Source organism: Heterodontus francisci, chromosome 4 (assembly GCF_036365525.1).
Source record: "Heterodontus francisci isolate sHetFra1 chromosome 4, sHetFra1.hap1, whole genome shotgun sequence".
Taxonomy (NCBI): domain Eukaryota; kingdom Metazoa; phylum Chordata; class Chondrichthyes; order Heterodontiformes; family Heterodontidae; genus Heterodontus; species Heterodontus francisci.
Window position 1 is genome coordinate 120,490,776 of NC_090374.1, and position 20,872 is coordinate 120,511,647.

Genomic DNA, 20,872 nt, shown 5'->3' on the forward strand with positions numbered 1-20,872 from the left:
CAAAGCTCTAGCGCTTTAGATGTAAAGAAGACCCAGCAGCAGCCTTACTCCACAATATTTACTCAGTAAGAATCGCTAGTTGAAAATAAAATGGGTGGTGGAAGTTTCTGTGGTGTTTGTAAAACAGAACACACAAAGTGGAACTTCTCTATTGAAAATCAAATCTTCAGAATGAATAGATGGGATACACTGTATAAATATAGCACGGTATCCATGTCCAGTACTAATGCAGTACTGATAGATTGTCAATGTATCACAACAGTTAACAGCAAAGTTTCCACTGATTTTTTTTGTGAGTCACAGTTTTTGAGACAACTTCAAACTTCAACTGCACTGCAAATACGAACCTCACTCTGGTTTTGTAAGTTGAAATCCTGCATTGTAAATTTTTATGCCCATGCTTTGGAAAGGTATCTATAATATCTAATAAGTATCAAATTTCCCAGTACTCAGTTGCAAATTATTTTTGCGAGTTTCCAATAATGCTATCTTGATGGTTATTTCTTAAATGTGAATGCTGTAATGCGTTGATGACACAGAAAGCACAATAGCAGCTGCGGTGGGGGGAAAATGGACCCAAATTGACTCAAATCACCCCCAACAAATGAACAGCATAGATTTCAGAAACTAGCTATCTTCCAGAGTTAACATCCAGGCAAGTCACAAGATGGTTGCAAACCACTTGAGGTAAATATTTGTGGGTTATGAAGTGTCTGAAACTCATAAGTACTGTCTTGTATTCACTCTGCAGTTATCTATCATCATACAACACAGTTAAAGCTTAGTGAGGGAAATCACTCCAATAGCAGATAAAGAATTATTTCAGCACTGAATATCCTTCAGTGGGGTGAGAAGAAGATCAAGTTTGATTTTGGTCAGAATATTTATTTTTGGAATTTAGCAGCTCTGTTAAAAAATAATCCATATGGATACAATACTTTGGTATCTACACTTAACTCTGGCTGCTATATAGTTTGAGTGAAAATGAATATGACACTTAAGAGCACCTGAAATGCTTGGGAAAAGCAGAATCACAGAATAATACAGTGCAGAAGAGGCCCTTCGGCCCATCGAGTCTGCACTGATGCATTAAAGACACCTGACCTGTCTACCTAATCCCATTTGCCAGCACTTGGCCCATAGCCTTGAATGTTATGATATCAAAACAGGAACCAAAGCAAGCATCTGATAGCAATTATCAATGGATCATTATTATCAACCTGACCACCTGGGTAGGCTGTAAACTGGCAGCCCACTACCAATATAAAACTCTTACATTATCAACTGACATCAATGGAATTGAACAAGAATTAGTTGCAACTTCACGCCAGCTGACATCCTCCTGCAGAACAGTTTTTCCAGACAGTACCTTTTTTAAGATCAAGCTTGAAGAATGAGTTGAAGGAAGGGCTTGGATGCAAACATAAACTTTCTGTGGCACAGTGGCTAGCATCACAGCCTCACAGCTCCAGTGACCTGGGTTTGGTTCTGGGTACTGCCTGTGTGGAGTTTGCAAGTTCTCCCTGTGACCGTGTGGGTTTCTGCCGGGTGCTCCGGTTTCCTCCCACAGCCAACAACTTGCAGGTTGATAGGTAAATTGGCCATTGTAAATTGCCCCGTGTGTAGGTAGGTGGTAGGGGATTGGTGGGGATGTGGTAGGGAATATGGGATTAATGTAGGATTAGTATAAATGGGAGGTTGTTGGTTGGCACAGACTTGGTGGGTTGAAGGGCCTGTTTCAGTGCTGTATCTCTCTATAACAGGACAAAGGCAGCCTGAGAGCTTCAAGCTTGCAGACAATTTTGTTCAGTAAGAACCAATGGAGAGTTTTTTTTTATTTTGAAAGTCCCAGAAATTCTACAACTCTCTGTTGTATTTTCTGGTTTCCAGAGAAATGATATTGCCAGTGTCTAACATCATACTTGGCAAGACAATGAAAGTTGCAGCTTTAAAGTGAAGTTGGCAAAAGTACAAGGTCAAGAGCTTATGTGGAGAGGAAGGACAAAGATTGTGGAATTTTCTTAACTGCTGTAATTGTTTTCAGATTAAATGGGTTACTCCCTCTGTGAAAGTACAGAGATTAACCTCTTCAACAAGTAAAGAGCAAAATACTGTACTTGCCGCAAATTTGAAACAAAAGTGCTGAAATAAGCAATAAGCAATAAGCAATAGTCAGCAGCTGTGGAGCAAACACACAGGATGATAGGATAATGTTTTGGCTGTGGAAAAGGGATGATAGGATAATGTTTTGGCTGTGGAAAAGGGATGATAGGATGATGCTTTGGCTGTAGAAAAGGGTCCATATCTGAATCATTAACTTGTCTGTTCTCTCCACACATGCTGACTGACTCTTTGCGTGTTTCCAGCATTTTCTATTTTATCACCTCTTTAACACTTTCGAGCAACCAGCTGCACAGTTTGGAGAACTTGTGTTGCAGTCACAGCAAACATGTTTTACTGCATGAATTAGAACTAAAGGTACAATTGGACCATCATTTGCCATTTGGCCTAGGGTTGCCAGCTCTGTTTAGATGTATTCCTGGAGGCTTCATCACATCAGGCGGTAGTGTAGTGGTAATGTCACTGGACTGGTAGCCCAGAGGCCCAGTCTAATGCTCTGGGGACGTGGGTTTGAATCCCACCACGGCAGATGATGAAATTTGAATTCAATTAATAAAAATCTGGAATTAAAAAGCTAGTCTAGTGTGACCATGAAGCCATTGTCGATTGTTGTAAAAACCCATCTGGTTCACTCGTGTCCTTTAGGGAAGGAAATCTGCCATCCTTACCTGGTCTGGCCTACATGTGATTCCAGATCCACAGCAATGTGGTTGACTCTTAAAATGCCCTCTGAAATGGCTACTCAGTTCAAGGGCAATTAGGGATGGGCAATAAATGCTGGCCTAGCCAGTGACGCCCACATCCCATGAACGAATAAAAAAAAAATCACCCCCTGTCTTCATCTACTCCACCTGGTCAAACAGCCATTTTTCCCCATCTGCAATATTTTTATCACTAATAAATGAATTGTTCAAAGAAAATAAGAAAAACACACATTTTTAATGCCCCTGTAATATTTTATCATGGGTGCTCACAGTGGTGTCCAGGAGATCAATCTTTAATTCCAGGAGACTTTGGGACAATTCTGAAGGGTGGCAACCCTTTCTTGGCCTCCCATTTCACAAATGAAGTCAGGACAGAGTTTGTTTTGTAATTGTTATTTCATTTCACTCATATGATAGCTGATGATTTGAGTTGTGGTGGTGGCTGATTCATTCTGCCCTAGATTTTCTTCCAGTAACCTTTAGAGCATGTAAATATCTACCCTACGATATTCTGGAAATATTAGACATCTTTTGCAGCCACTGCTGACAAACAGATTGGAATTTATGCTGAAGTTATAAGTGACAAATGTTTTATGGTTTCTTGGAGTGAAATGTCTTTTTTATATCTCCTCAGTATCAACAACCCGGACTTGTATAATGGTGTTAAAATAATAAAACATTCCAAGGCACTTCAAAAGCTCAAAATAACTTGATACTAAGCAGTGGTGGGAGAAGGATTAGCGGTAGTGACTGAAAAGGTTTTGAGAAGATTTTGAAGGAAGGTAGTGTGAAGTATGGTTTATCAAAACTGTTCCAGGCTGTGTGGCAGAGATGGTTGAAGGCTCAGTAAGTGAAGGTAAATGGAGATAGGGTAAGTGGGGGGGGGGGTTGCAAAAGAGGTCAGATTTGGGAGAACGGAGGAACATAGAATTAAAGAAGTTTGCAGAGGTAGGGAGGGATTGAAGTTGTGAAAATACTTATAGTTGAGCACAAAGATTTTGAAAGTAATGCAATAGGGGAGCAGAGACAAAGAAGTTTGGTGACGGCCAGGTTGACAGGATTGGAACATGGTCCAGAGTATTGGACAAGTTGCAGTTTATGAAGGGCAGAACCCATGAGGTTAGCAGGGAGAGCATTGATGTAATAGAGTCTTGAGGTAACAACCAGATGGATAGGTCTTTCAGTGGCAATGCGGGCAAGTGGAGACAAAGGTTATATGTATGTACATATATATGTATATATAGTATGGAAATAGGTGGTACTGATGGTGGCTAGGACGTAAGGTTTGATGCTTAGCTCAAGATCAAACAGAATGCCAAATGATACACTGATGGGTTCAGTTTTGGTGAACTGTCAAAGAGAGGGGTGGAATGGAGGAATAAGGTGTAGTGTTTTAGGTGGGAACCAAACAGGATGGCTTTGGTCTTGCTTGTTTTGAGTTGAAGAAAGGTCTTGCACATGCACAAGCTAAACAGTTAGATGATGATAGTTGAGGAGTCAAGGTAGGTAGCTCTACAAGAAAGGTAGAGCTGGGTATCATCAGCATACATGTGAAAGCTAAATACAAATAACGTTATGAGGACAACATGCAGACAAGAAAAAGAAGGGGGTTAAAGATGGAGCTTTGCAAACTATCCATTATAATGTGTATTGTTACGACCAAGACGGGAGGAGTGCACTGTCTTTTCTAGTTCCACTTCTCCACAGGTCACAACATATATATTTTTTAATGTTTACCCAGCTACCGATGCGGTCAATCATATACTGTTTTCTTTATCCCAGAATAAAATACATCAACCAGGTTTCTTTAATAAACAACAAAATTATCAGTTTATTATAAAACTAGATTTAACCAGTAATGAAACAAAGCATTAACACACAGATTGAAATACAAAAGTTCCCCCTTTTAAATTCCCTACACAGAAACTCACACACACACTGAAAAAATACAGAAATTCTCCCTGCAGAAGTCTATTTAAAAAAAAAGACAAAGAAAAAACTTTGGCCAAACACTTGATAACTCTTGAAGAAAAAAGAGAAGATATGGAAAGATGCCAGTTGTCCGTTTTTGGTCTTGGGTCCTAAATATGCATAGACGGCCGTCACTGTGATCTTTCTAGAGCAGTTCTTTGTAGACGACGTTGAGGATCAGGTGGGCAAGCTTTCTAGGAGAAATGCGGCATCAGGGGTTTCTGGCAGGCTTTTCAGGAGATATGCAGCATCAGTTTCTCTATTTCTTACACTTGATTCTCAGGAAGTTCTCAAAGAGATGAAAGAGGGTGAGCTGATGGTGGCTGCTCTCTTGGCTGCTTTTCTCTAACTCTTAAAAACAGTTCATACCCCAGCACACTGTCCAAAGTTAAACCAAAAACAATATCTCAAGAGCTAAGCCTTCTGACCCCTATAAATCTTGACCTGTCACTTCTCTGTAAACACCTTTCCTAGGTCACTAAGGTTTCTGTTGTTTATTGCTTAAAGCACATGACTTCCAGCTAGGTTGTTTTTAAACATCTCAGTGTCCTTTCAATGAACTGTCAATAACAAAGTAAAGTCCAGCTTCTATAAAATCTTTAGCTTTCCAATGAATCCAGCTCCACAATTTAAATATGAGTCCTCAAAAACATATACTTAAAAAATATAGAAGCACTTTTGTAACAGTATGAGTAGGGGAAGATGCCATTACAGGAGTTGAACAAGTACAAGTAGAAAAATCTAGGCTGCTGCCACAGAGCTGAATCATAAAGGAGACACAGAAGAGCAGATTACAATGGTCAAATGTATGGAATGTTGTGGAGAGCTCAAGAAGGATGAGGATTTGTACAAGTGACTGCAAGCAGAAAAGCTATCTTTGATGACTTTGACCAGGTCATTCTGAGTGTTGTAGCAGGACAAAAACTATATTGAAAGGATTTAAAGAGAAAGCAATGAGAGGATTGTCATGGAGTTGTATTTTTGTTAAGTATATGTTTTGGAGGACTTATATTTAACTTGTTGAGATGGATTCATTGGAAGGCTGAAGATTTCATAGAAGCTGGACTTTGCTTTGTTGTTGACAGTTCATTGAAACGACACTGAGATGTTGTTTAAAAACAACCTTACTGGAAGTCATGTGCTTTAGCATTGCTGTAGTGAGAACAGTGAACATACTCTATAGATGTCTTTAATAAAACATTTGTTAAATCTTTGTTGAAGATAAAGCTGTGATTTCAAGTGTGATTCATTTCAGCCTGAGATGTGGCATTGGCAATGAGGTTATCAAGACAAACAGTACAGAGGTAAATTCGGAGATATTTAGGATTGTGCCATAGCATTTGCTGGAGCTGATATGTCTGCAGTCCGGGGAATTGAGCCATTTGATCCGACGGGTGATGTCAGTTCCATCAGTGTGAACTGGAAAGCATGGCTGGAGGAGTTTGAAGTGTATGCTGACAGTTGCAGTTTGTTTTTGGATGTTCAATGGTGAGGGAGAAGTTCAAGACGTTGCTTGACATGGAAGACAAGGCGGATTTTGAATGTGCAGTGAAAGCTTTGAAGGACCATTATGTGGTCACACCAAATGTCACATTCCAAAGGCATTTTTCCATCAAATGAGACAGAAAGAGGGGGAAACAGTCACCCAATTTGTGACCTGTTTGAGGCAGGCATCAGATGGATGCAATTATGTTGCGACGAATTTGGCCTAACCATCAGCCTCAAGAAAACAAACATGTTGGGACAGGACATCAGAAATGCTCCATCCATCAATATTGGCGACCACGCTCTGGAAGTGGTTCAAGAGTTCACCTACCTAGGCTCAACTATCACCAGTAGCCTGACTCTCGATGCAGAAATCAACAAGCGCATGGGAAAGGCTTCCACTGCTATGTCCAGACTGGCCAGGAGAGTGTGGGAAAATGGCGCACTGACACGGAACACAAAAGTCCGAGTGTATCAAGCCTGTGTCCTCAGTACCTTGCTCTACAGCAGCGAGGCCTGGACAATGTATGTCAGCCAAGAGCGAAGTCTCAATTCATTCCATCTTCGCTGCCTCCGGAGAATCCTTGGCATCAGGTAGCAGGACCGTATCTCCAACACAGAAGTCCTCGAGGCGGCCAACATCCCCAGCTTATACACACTACTGACTCAGCGGCGTTTGAGATGGCTTGGCCATGTGAGCCGCATGGAAGATGGCAGGATCCCCAAGGACGCATTGTACAGCGAGCTCGTCACTGGTATCAGACCCACCGGCCGTCCATGTCTCCGCTTTAAAGACGTCTGCAAACGCGACATGAAGTCCTGTGACATTGATCACAAGTCGTGGGAGTCAGTTGCCAGCAATCGCCAGAGCTGGCGGGCAGCCATAAAGGCGGGGCTAAAGTGTGGCGAGTCGAAGAGACTTAGCAGTTGGCAGGAAAAAAGACAGGAGCGCAAGGGGAGAGCCAACTGTGTAACAGCCCCGACAGCCAATTTTATCTGCAGCACCTATGGAAGAGTCTGTCACTCTAGAATTGGCTTTTATAGCCACTCTAGGCACTGCTTCACAAACCACTGACCACCTGCAGGCACTTACCCATTGTCTCCCGAGACGAGGAGGCCAAAGAAGATCTGAATAACCATATAATGGATCAGGTGGTCCAACATTTCAGGTCGGATAAGCTGAGATGCAGACTGCTGGAAAGAAGAGGTGACTTAACGTTAGACGACACTTTGAAGATAGCGGCTGCATTGGAAGCTGTGGATTGGCACGGTCACAGCATGAAACTTGGCCCCACTTCCGCCATCATCATGACAGATCTGAGGTTAATTGAGTGACACAACGGAATCTAGGTACGCGTAAATGTAAACAGCAGAAGTCTGAGAGAGAGTGTTTCAGATATGGCAACTTGGGGCACTAGAGAAGAGATGACTGCTGCCCTGCCAAGGGAAAGATATGCAGAAAACGTGGGAGCAGAGATCATTTTGCCAAGAAGTGCAGGAGCAAAGTTGAACAGAGTGGGAAGCCTGGCAAACCATGTAAAGGAAAGAGAGATGAAAGTAGTACAACTGTGAGACAAGTTAAAGAAGATGCAGTGAGTGAGGACACGAATAGAAATTGTGGATACATGGTTTCTGTCAATGGAAGCAACAATGAGAAAGTTCCAGTGATTGTTGCGGGGGCATGGTGGTGGGGGGGGGTTGAAGTGAGCATGATTGTAGATTCAGGAAGTGACAGTAATGTCATCAGTAGAGCACTGTGGGAGGAACTGAAGACAAAGAGAATCACGTGCACATCTCAAAAATGTATCAAAGAACTTTATCCTTACACATCTGAAACCCGACCAAACTGTTGGATGCATCACAATGAGTGTAAGAGCTGGAGATCAGAATGTGGAGGTAGAATTCATAGTGATTGAGGAGGATGGTGACCTAAAGGCCTACTCGGGTCTGCAAAAAAAAAACCCGACACGAGCCCAACCCGGCCCGAGTCCTTCCACTCGTTCCCACGCCCGACCCAACCCGACCCGACCCGACCCAACCATCAGTTAACTTACCTTCTGTTTTTCACTTTGTTGCTGATCTGCACAATCTTAAAATAATAAAAAAACAGCTTTATAGTCCAAAAATTAAATTAACATTGGACCTATTTACCTGTGATAGAGCGTGTCCGACCCAGCCCGACCCAAGCCCGAGTGCTGGACCCGGAAGTGCAACCCAACCCGACCCGAACCCGACACATGTCGTCGGGTCCCATCAGGTTCGGGTCGAGTAGCAGGCCTTTATGTGAGCCTCTTCTGAGTAGAAAAACTGACCGAGCCTTGGGGGTGCTTCACATTGGATTGAAAGTGAATTCTGTGAAATCCCACGAGGAGCTTCGAGAGGAGTTTGGATCAGTGTTTCAAGGAATTGGGAAGTTGCACAACCACCAAGTGAGATTAACAATTGATGAGAATGTGCAGCCTGTAGCTCAGCCTGTATATAGAACACCTTTTGGTCTGACAGGGAAAGTTGAAGCAAAGATCAAGGAACTGGTTGATCAACACATCATAGAACCAGTTGAAGGACCAACACACAGATCTTCACTAGAAAAGGAAGCTGAATCATTCGTGTGGTTCGTGGCAGTTCATGCTGAGAGCAATTACAACTAGAGAGATTGGAAGAGAGTCAGACAAAGATTCAGAATTGAATGACATCAGACAGAGAATCCAAGCTGGAAATTGGGAGACTTGCCCATTCAAGACATACATTGTTATCTGAGATGAACTGTGCACGATTGGAAATTGTATTATCAGAGGTAAGAGACTTATAGTGCCACAAAAGCTTAGGCCTAGACTAGTGATGCTAGCTCATGAGGGTCACTTGGGAGTGGTTGATACTAAGCACACCTTACGAACCAAAATATGGTGGCCAGGGATGGAGAAAGATGTGGAACAGTTTGTCAAAACAGTTTTTCAAAGTATGTCGAACATTCCTTGTTCCAGTCCTACTCAGGTCCCCTCCCCCAACTCTTTTTCCCATACATTGATGGCTGTATCGGTGCCGTTTCCTGCTCCCACCCCGAACTGGAAAACTTTCTCAACCTTGCTTCCAATTTCCACGCTTCTCTCACCTTTACATGGTCCATCTCCGACACTTCCCTTCCCTTCCTCGACTTCTCTGTCTCCATCTCTGAGGATAGGCTGTCTACTAATATTCATTATAAGCCCACCAACTCCCACAGCTACCTCGACTACACTTCCTCACAACCTGCCTCCTGTAAGGACTCCATTCCATTCTCCCAGCTTCTCCGTCTCCGATGCATCTGCTCTGATGATGCAACCTTCCACAACAACGCCTCTGACAGGTCTTCCTTTTTCCTCAACTGAGGATTCCCCCCCACTGTGCTTGACAGGGCCCTCAACCGTGTCTGGCCCATTTCCCGCACTTCTGCCCTCATGCCTTCCCCTCCCTCTCAGAAGCATGACAGGGTTCCCCTTGTCCTCACTTTCCACCCCACCAACCTCCACATCCTCCGCCATTTCTTCCACCTCCAGCGTGATGCCACCGCCAAACGCATCTTCCACTCCCCTCCACTGTCATCATTCCGAAGTGATCGTTCCCTCCTCGACACCCTGGTCAACTCCTCCATTACTCCCGACACCTCGTCCCCTTCCCACAGCACCTTCCCATGCAATTGCAGGAGGTGTAATACCTGCCCATTTACCTCCTCTCTCCTCACTATCCAAGGCCCCAAACACTTCTTTAAGGTGAAGCAGCAACTTACTTGTACTTTCAATTTAGTATACTGTATTCGCTGCTCAGTAAACTAAATATAGTATATATTTATTATACTATAATATATATATTTATTATATTATAATATAATGCGGTCTCCTCTACACTGGGGAGATCAAACGCAGATTGGGTGATCACTTTGTTGACACCTCCGCTCAGTCCGAAAGTGTGACCCCGAGCTTCCGGTTGCTTACCATTTCAAAACTCCCCCCTGCTATCTTGCCAACATTTCTGTCTTTGGCCTGCTCCAGTGTTCCAGTGAACATCAACGCAAGCTCGAGGAGCAGCGCCTGATCTTTTGATTAGGCAATCTGCAGCCTTGTGGACTGAACATTGAGTTCAATAACTTCAGAGCATGACTGGCCTTTATAATATTTTATTTTTTAACCATGTGCCTGCTTTTCATGCAGTCAGGGCAGCTCATTATTCCGCTAATAACAGTCTCTCTAGACTAATGCTTTGTCTTTCCCCACAAGCATTAACACACACTTTGCCTTTGTCCCAGGACATCTTTGTTATCTAATCTCCCTCTGCCCTATCAAACACCTTCCCCTTTGTTCTCTCCCCACCCCCTCCCCTTCACTTGCTTAAAACCTAATTCTTTTCTAACAGTCAGGCAAGCCCGCCACCTGCCAAGACTGAGGGACACATTATTTCGCTACATGAACAGTAAAACATAAAATTGCAAGCCTCTGACTGAAAAGACATTTGCATGGTAACAGGCAGTGTTGGAACAAGGGACAAAGGACCATGCCCTGACACATTCAACCAACAATGGACTTTTGATTACCAGACGTTGAAGCATTCCAGGTTAACTACTAAGATGGTCGAATACACAGAAGAAGTGGTCAGACCAGTTTTGGTCACATGATTGACTGTTGCAGTTTTTGAATTTGAACTTCCAACAGAAGATTTGAACTCAGAAAGCCGTGTGCTCCTGGTTGGAACAGAACCTCCTCTCCAGTCTTACCTGCATCTCTTTCCCACAGAACTGAATCTTGTGTAAACACGTGAACCTCAAAGAGAGAAAGAGAGAAAGAACTCCTATGTGAACAAGGTTTAAGAAGAACACTGGGCCCTGACGAACAACAAGACTACCTACAATCAAGTGAGCTCAAAGCACAGTAAACAAGAAACACTTCTGATATTGCCTCAAACCTTTCTCCACTGTATTTTCTTCTCCTCTTTTCTGTCCCTACTTGCATGTGTGTATCGCGTGTGCATGCTAGCGTGGGCGCGTCATTTAGCCGTAGGCATTAACCGTATTAGAGATTAAGTTTAAGGTTTAATAAATTTCACTTACCTTTTTTAAACCTGAGAAAGCCTGTTTATGCTAATTTCTTTGCCTTATAATTGGAAAGCTATGAACAAGGATTCGCAAAGGGGGAGCTCAAAACAAGGTGTATTTAAAAATAAACCCTGTTACAATATGACCAGGTCAGGATAGTAACACCTTTCGTACCTGGTCGTAACAGAAATTTGGGTGCTAGCATCCGGAATTTTATGCACAGATGAACAAGTGAAATTGGAAGTGTGAAGCCAAATTGTTCCCAATCAAAAAGAACAAAGATTAATACAGGTTTTCTTGCGGTTGTGTGTGATTGAATGCTAACATATCTGCAACTGAAGTGAGTAGCTCTCCAAACCGGGTGAAGTAACGTGGGATAAGTTAAAAGCAACCCCACGATCACCCCCACAAATTGGAAAAGGACAAAAGATGGGAAGGTGACAGAAGCCCAGCAAGTCCTGGAAGAGAAAGGAAAACAGGAAACACAGGGGGTCATCCTCCAGCCAAAAAGGAAGGTGCTGTGAGCAAGAGTGAGACCCGGAGACCTGTGTGCTTCCATTGTAATAAGGTAGGGCATTTAAAAGCTGACTGCTGGAAACTAAAGGAGAAACCAATAGGTTAATCAAGGGAAGTGAAGATGAGGGTCTGATGGAAAACGCAGAATAAGCTGTGGATTAACTGCAGTAAGAATGCAACACAGGAAGCATACTAAGGCCAGTGCAGGAAAAGTTAATAGGATTCCTGAAGGTTATCAGGGTTTTGTATTTGAAGGGTAAGTAACCCCATACCCCTCGAGTGGGGCAAGCAACCCATAGTGATTCTCAGGAACACAGTGGCCCCCAGATTCCTTTTACTGGGAAAAGGCCGGACCTTTACCCCAGAGAGTGCAGTGAACACCAGGATGGTAGTGAATGGTATTGGAGGGCAGTGTATGCCCGTACCTGTACAGTGGGTGCACCTGGATAGCAACCTAGTTTCAGGACCGTTGACTGTAGGGATTGTCCCTAGTTTGCCTGTGGATGAGGTGGAACTGCTCCTAGGTAATGATCTGGCAGGGGTGAAGGTGGTAGTCCACCCAGTAGTGAAAGAAAGACCACAGGAGGTCAGAGAGACAGGGCAGTGGCAGGAGACGGTCTCCTGCAGAGTCCCTGAATGTGTAGTGGACCAGGCCATGATCAAACCAGCACACACAGAGGAGATTGAAATGGCACTGCAGGCAGATGACCATGAGGTTTGCCTGTCCGAGACTTTCTTTGAAAAGTTAGGAGACCCAGGGAATGAATTAAATGGATTTTCCCTAGGTGAGTCTCAGCGAGCCGACCCAGTAGTCCAAGAATTAGCACAGGCTGCCCAGTCTGAAAGTGAAGCAGAGGGAGTCCCTGATTGCCACTATATAAAGAATGAAGTACTGATGAGGAAATGGAGTTCTCCTCACAGACCTCAGGCCGAGGAATGGACAGTAGTTCACCAGTTAGTGGTGCCACAGAGGTACCGGGGAGAAATATTAAGAAGGGCCCACAAGACTACAGTAGCTGCACATGCCGGTATATGAAAGACCAAAGCCCGCATAAGACAGCAGTTTGACTGGTCAAAACTCCACAAAGATATAGTGGATTATTGAAGGAGTTGCCACATGTGCCAGGTTGAGGGGAAACCCCAACCTACACCACTAAATCCTGTACCGGTGTGAGGAGGACTGTAAGGGACCCCCACCCCCTGGAACAAAAGGGGACAGGCAGGCACATGGCTGGCAAAAGTTTAGAAGAGAAGGGGAAAAAGTGACCAAGAGGACCGGTTAAAGGAAGTCCGGGAAGATTCGTAGATGAAATCCCCTACTGTCCGGTCAACCAACCCTGAAAAAGGTGAAAAGTTAGACCCCACATCCTCCTATGTGAATGCAGGCTCTAGAAGTATCCCACCAGAGCCTCTAACAGCATTTACAGGAACCTGCAGAGATAAAGAGAGACCTCTAGGGGGCACAGAAACCGTAAGGATGATGCCTCACTGAGTCGAAGTGCCAGAGGAGAGTTTAGCCAAGTCTGCACATATACCGACAGGTAGGAGTACCCCAGAGAACAAAGGGGAGAGTAACAAAGACTCCTCCCCCATAGTGAGAAGAAAAGGGAACCGCCCATCCCCTGAAGTCAAAAGTCTTTGCATGACTCAGAGTTCTGGATAGACCCGCCCATTACTACTCTCCTGAGAAAAAAAGGGAAATTAAAGCAGACCTGGCACTCAGAACAGACTATTTTTAATAAGCTTTAAGATTTGTGAATGAATGGAAATGAACGAGAGAAATGCATGGTTTTTCTTTCTGTATTTTATATTTCTCTCAAACTCTGTAATGAAATGTGCCATTTTTCTTCAAATCGCATTTCATTCCCCTGGGTGTGGAGGTGGCGGGCAAGCTATGAACAAGGATTCACAAGGGGGGAGCTCAAAATGCAGTGTGTTTAAAAATAAACCCTGTTACAATAAGACCAGATGAGGATAGTAACAGACTCCTAGACACCTTTTGCACCTGGTCATAGCACTAACCTTTGCCAGTTCTGATGAAAGGTCACAGACCTGAAACGTTAACTTTGCTTCTCTCTCCAGAGATGCTGCCTGACCTGCTGAGTATTTCCAACATTTTTTGTTTTTGTCAAAACATGGCATGGCTGTCAACTTGTCGGTAGACCCAATCCACCTAAACAAATACACAGTACACTGTTACCGACTGGACCATGGGTAGATGTAGCAGTTGACTTCTTAGGTCCATTTCCATCAGGAGGGTCTATACTAGTGGTGATTGACTAATACAGCTGTTATTATGAATATGTCGTAATGACGTCTACAATTGGAGAGAAAACAGTGTTTGCATTGACTGAAAGATTTGCAAGGCATGGTCTACCAGTCACATTGTATTCAGACAATGGACCACAATTCATTTCACAGACCATTGAAGATTACATGCAAGTCACAGGTATTCGCCATCACAGAGTAACACTTAAATGGCCACAGGCAAATGGGGAAGTGGAAAGACAAAACCAATCCTTAGAGAAATGGATGAGGATTGCTCAAGCTGAGGGTAAAGACTGGAAGGAGATGTTGTTGTCCTATGTGGCCATATATAGAGCAACTACACACACTATGATGGGAAAGAGCCCAGCTGAGTTGTTATTTGGACACAAAATACACACCAAGATATCAGAGCTGAGGGACATTAGAGCTGATCAGGAGGTTCGAGATCATGATGCTGAGAAAAAGGGTGCTGCGAAGTTTTATGCAGACCACAGAAGGAGAGCTAGACAGTTTGATGTGATGCCAGGTAATGAAGTATTGCTGAGACGGGAGAGTCCGAGTAAGATGGATACATCATATTATCCCAAACTGTACACTGTTACTGCCAAGAAGGGAAACAGTGTGACTGTGCAGTCACCAGAAGGAGGACTGTATGACAGAAATTCTTCATACATTAAAAAGTGTCATGGTGACAAAGACACAACAGTGGATGAACCAGATGTAGGAGCTGAGGTGAAGCTGACATTCTGCAATTCAGATGTCCAAACCAGTGATGCTGTTGGCAGGCAGACAGCTTGTTATCCAGAGGGAGAAACGTTGGTTCCAGAGGAACCAATGACATTTCCTAATCCTGACATGGTGACCAGAGTTCCTGAGACAGCAGGAAGACCATGGCATGAGAGGAGACCACCAAAATGATATGAAAATTTGTGTTGTGATTATGTTCAAAAATCATGGACATGTTTTAGTCTGATAAGGGAGGAATGTCATGATTGTATATTGGGCTTGAGTATTAGAGAATATATGGTACTTGAAAAGAAAACTGAAAGTAGCTTTGTGCTTTGGGGAAAACACCTGACCTGGGGGTTGTCGTAAGGTCGGATAAGCTTAGGCTGCTGTAGTGAGAACAGTGAACAGAACTCTACAGAAGTCTTTGATAAAACACTTGTTAAATCTTTGTTAAAGTTAAAGCTGTTATTTCAAGTGTGATTCATGTCGGCCTGAGATGTGACAGGCCTGGGAGCAGATGGGAGAGCAATTGTAGAATAGCATGGGCTCAGGGAAAGATATTGGGTTGGTTGAGTCTGCAACAGGGGATGAAACGGTTGGGACAGCTGAGTGGTTGATCTCAAACTTTTCGAAAAACAAGATCCATGAGCTTCTCACATTTGCTTTGGAGGATCTTCACTGTTCACAGAACTCCATACTGAGGCTAGCAATGGAGCAGCCTCAGCCAGTAAGCATTTCAAGCTAAATGTAGTCCAATCTCCACAGGCAATCTCTTTCTTTAAAAACCCTCCAAAGATGCTGTGCCATCAGGCTTTCTAACTTGCAAGTAAATCCTCTTCAAAGTTGTGTATCTGTTTAACAAACACAGTCTGATGTCCATTGCATTCAAAATGACAGTTTTCACCTTCCCATTGCACATACGCACACACACACACACCCCCACACACACGCGCACACACCAATCCTGGACGTTCTCCTTGTCAGAAAGGAAGAGTTGTTCTAGCGAAGCCTGATGGACACTCAGAACAATGTAACGCATAGCATGAAGAAAAACAAAGTTGTTCAGCCTTTCTCACACATGGATGAAATATTGTTTCTGCACCATACAGTGTCTGCAAAAACGTTACTGCATGCGGTAATGTCTCACTTCTTCAAAAAATCCCTTTTTCCAGTCTCTCAACAGGACATTACAACTTTTATAATAACTGTCAGTATTATGACAGTAAGCTGATCATACTTAAATCAAAGGCAAGATTACTGACAATCCTTTGGCATAAACTGGCACATAGTTGGCTGAAAAGAGAGAAAATCCCTTTTTTTTCCAAGAATAACTGTTCAATAAAATTGGGATAGTGCAGTATTTGCAATGCAACATGGATGAACCAGCATTTTTAAACACCTTCAGCCTATCTCATTATCAAGTTCTTGTATTATCTGGTTGTCATGGGCAAGACATTTTGCAAAGCGCTCTGTATATGTGTCAAAATAATGATAGCTTTACTATGGCACTTCGCCTAGTTTGATTGGAATGAGATTGCATTGAAGCAGCAGCTCTGGTTTATTTGGAAATTAGAATAAAGATGAGAAAGCCTATATGAAAAAAGGAAGCTTGTAGATATATAAACTAGTATTCATTCACAGCATCAACTGGAAGCAAAAACACTTGCCAGCTTATGTGCTGTTTGTCATTTCACACACTGCCTTCCAACGTGCCCTCTCAACATGGGTATCAGCACGAGGATGCAGGAGATATGCAGTGCAGTAGGTGATAGTACTAACAGTGGCTCGGAACAGACAGATAAATTGCTTATGCTGTAAGGTAATAAATACTGGTATCAAATTTCACAGCAATCAACTGTAGGTTATCTGGTGCATAATTACCAACTGTTAAAATCATCTCATGTTAAGGACACAGAGCACATAGATAGTTATGTTTACGTGCATGACTGGTGATAGCACACGATTTAATTTTTAATAAAATTCTGAAAGAGAAACGATTACAATTAGCCTCAGGCTCCTGGATTAGGGAGGAGAAAACCTCAACCAAAGTTCATACTCATAATCACTTTCCAGTGAACGCTCCTGGAACAGTGTGCAAGTATGAATGTCAGGTCAAGAGAGGATTAAGCTCCAGTGGTTGTACTGGCTGCTGAAACATACCATCTAGGCTCACCTATGAAGGCTAGCTGCCAGTGTCAGCTTGGCTTACTTGGTATCAATCCTGGCTCTAAACTAGGAGATTTTGAGTTCAAACCATACTCCAGGATTTGAGTGTTACCTGACATAGTGTGCTCACTGGTAGAGATGCAGCCTTTCAGATTGAGAAGTTACAGTGAGGTCCTATCTGCCTGTTCAGGCAGATATTAGAGATCCCATGGTAATATCTGAAGAGCAGAAAGTTCCCTCAACCTAAAACTGTGTAATTTGTTCTCCATCTCACTGATATTTATGGAATTTTCTAAGCACAAAAAGACTTCCATGCTTTCTTATTAAACAATCCACTGTATTTTGAAAAAAGTAATTAAATGTGAAATAGTTTGAGATGTTACACAGAAATATAATAAGGTGATATATATATATGTATTTCATTTCTTTACCTGGGCAAAGTTAGCCTAAAATTAAGTTGATTGTACTACAAAACTGTATAATCCTTTCTTTCCATAATCCTTTATCATCCTGAGCTGAAAACTCCCCGGTGGCCCAATGGATAAATGTACCATTACCTGATCTCAGTGGAAGCTGTGGTACATGTGATACAATTGGTATCAGTATTCCTGGGCTAGTGAGGGATTGCAAAAACCAGCCATTTCTGATTGCTATCAATTGACCTCCATCCTCCCATTTGGAAAGTGCACGTGTGTACATAGGTAAAGACAGGATCAGGCTTGGCTGTGACTCTCCCAACCCACATGGAAGATTAGCCAGCTGAAATTTACTGCCTAGACATAGAGATGAAAAGGTCCATTTGTAAGATATGGGAGCCCTTTCTGTACTCATTGTAACTGCATTCGAGCAAGAGTCAGCACCTTCAGAGGAGGAAGAAAAGTTGAAAAACCCAAGCAAATGCAAATATAAGTGCTAAAAGTTTGTAGGAGTGAAATGATAAGCTGGTAGTAATAAAGTATTAAAAATTCTGCACGGGTTAGCTACAGTATGCCATGGAGAAATAGGGTGTGTGTGTGATATGATTGGGTGTCGAGTGTCAGAGGGACATACAAAATGGGAGTGAGGTGCTTTTACAGTGACAGGGAGACCAGTTCTAATCAATCCTCATCTATCTCCTCCAACTTCTAGTATTTGATTCAAGCATAACATCATCAAAGGCCTGGGGGCCCTGTGTGTCATGATACATCAAGGAATTTAAAAGAACAGTTGAAAATTGGCATGCAAAATGGAGGGCAACCAGAAAGAAGTGTACAGATAAAATAAGGATGTGCAGCAAACAATAAATCAGCCACTGCAAGTACGTTGACCTTAGTTTTAACTTATATCCACTCTGGCCAATATTCAAATGGATGGTAAAATTAATACAAGAAAATTTAAGTTAGCTTTTATAAATGAAGGAATGGCGTGGGTGCAGTTTTCTCAAATATGATATCATACATCATCTGTGGCAGTCAGATGTCTGATTATGCACTACTATCATTTTAACATCATTTTCCGGCAAGATTCTGGCTTTCGTTTTAGGGAATTAACTCTGGGTTTGAACAAACTCAGCTGCCAAACCAGTCTTTGACGTGCCTAACTCATTGCAAATGTGCACTGTATCTCTAAGCTACTTTTCAGCATTTATGATATAGCACATATTCTGCAGCAGCAGTACATCCTTTCTCATTTATGAGTCTTCCCTTCAATAAATTTTCTTGTCATTGTAAGACTACTTCAAAACAGTCAGTGGGAGGACTATCTTCCTCTCAAGTGTAAAATTGATTTTCCACAAGTTTTGTACTTAGCTGAGGTATTGATTGAGGTTCAGGCAATATACAGTAAAATATAGTTTGAAAACAGACTTGGTTCAAAAAATTCTTTTATGTTTGCAATAGTCAGACGATTTAGGACTCAATTATATTAACTCTGGCTAGAGTCAGATACTAAATTATTAAAAACATTTTGCACATTTATTTTATTTCCTCATGTTTGGTTCCTTTCAATATTCATGAATTAGAGGAGGGACGGGTAACTTACTCACAGGACAGAGCAGAGACCAAACCTGGAAAACTAGGTTGCATGGCTTAGTATTACAATTAACCTTTTCATATTATTTTCTTGACTTTTTGTTCGGTGAATCCTTTGCTGATCAAGATTTGGGATGTTGGTGGCCAACTTCAAAAAGAGCAGCTCCTACTGCACCAGTGCAACATTTTTTCCAGCAGCCATCCTGTGGTCTTTCTGAGTGAGATCAATAACCTGGTAGCAATTAAGCCCCAATTATGGACAGTTCTGATCAGTGGGCCCATGCCCATTGGAAACTTGATTGAAACTGTCTACATTTATCTCACATAGGACCCTTACAGGCAACAGACCACAGTGACTTTTGACCAATAGTCAGGGCCAGATTTGAACCCGCAGTCCCATACTTATCTCCTAATTTTCAAAGTATGCTAAGAATTGAGGCATCTGATGCAGTCAGTGTATGACTATCTGCCAAAGTTCTGTTCATTAACATTTAAAGAAAAAAAGACATGCATTCATATAGCATCTTTCATGTCCCAAAGTACTTTACAGCCAATTAATTACTTTTTAAAGTATAGTCACTGTTGTAATGTAGGAAACGCGGCATCCAATTTGCACACAGCAAGGTCCCACAAACAGCAATGGGGTAATAACTGGATAATCTGCTATAGTGATGTTTATTGAGGGATAAATATTGGTCAGGACACCAGGAGAATTCCCTGGCAATTCATTGAATAGTGCCATGGGATCATTGCTGTTTGAGGGGAGGTGATGGCATAGTGGTAATGTCACTGTTTTAGTAATCCAGAGCCCAGGCTAATGCTCTGGGGACATGGGTTCAAATCCCATCATGACAGATGGTGAAATTTGAATTCAATTAATAAATCTGGAATTAAATCTAGTCTAATGATGACCATGAAACCATCGTTGATTGTTGTTTAGAACCCATCTGGTTCACTAATGTTCTTTAGGGAAGGAAATCTGTTGTCCTCACCTGGCCTACATGTGACTCCAGACCCACAGCAATGTGGTTGACTCTTCAAATGCCCTCTGAAATGGCCTAGCAAGCCACTCAGTTCAAGGGTAATTACGGATGGGCAATAAATGCTAGCCCACATCCCACAAAAGAATAATAAAAACAAATATCCCACTAGGGCAGACAGGGCCTTGGCTCAACTTCTCATTAGAAAGATGGCACTTCCAAGAGTGCAGCGCCCCTTCAGTTGAGGTAAATAACACATATTTGTTCTCTTACCATTCAGTTTTTAAACTTGCAGAAATTTGTTTTCAGTAGAATCTACTCCAGTAAACTGAAGTGCATTAAAAACAGAAAATTGCTGGAAATACTCAGCAGGTCAGGCAGCATCTGTGGAGACAGAAACAAGAGTTAATGTTTCAAGTTGATGACCTTTCATCAAAATTAAAGTGTATTGTTTGCTTTTTAACTGAAAATTCCTATATTCTTTTTGTTAAATCTAAAGTAACAATGTCCTTGTTAAGTTTTTCAGTCCACATTCCTTTGCTTCCTCCAATGTTATACTACCATTGAAAATCCGCTAATTATTCACCTATCTAATATCTGTAAACAATTTGATTAAGCTTAAAGAGTCATGATTTCAAATATGAAGTATTTTTCCAACAAACATATAATTTTATATGATCACATGTACCATTTCACTACACTGAAAATTCTGCAAAAAAAAAGTCATGTGCTTAATGAATGTGATGAATCCTGAAACTTGGTACATGTAAAATTAGTAGCTACAATGCCCTGAGTTTTTCATTGTGATGTATGGTGCAAATATCTACAACACTATGCTGTCTTTGGGCTAGTTTATCCTAT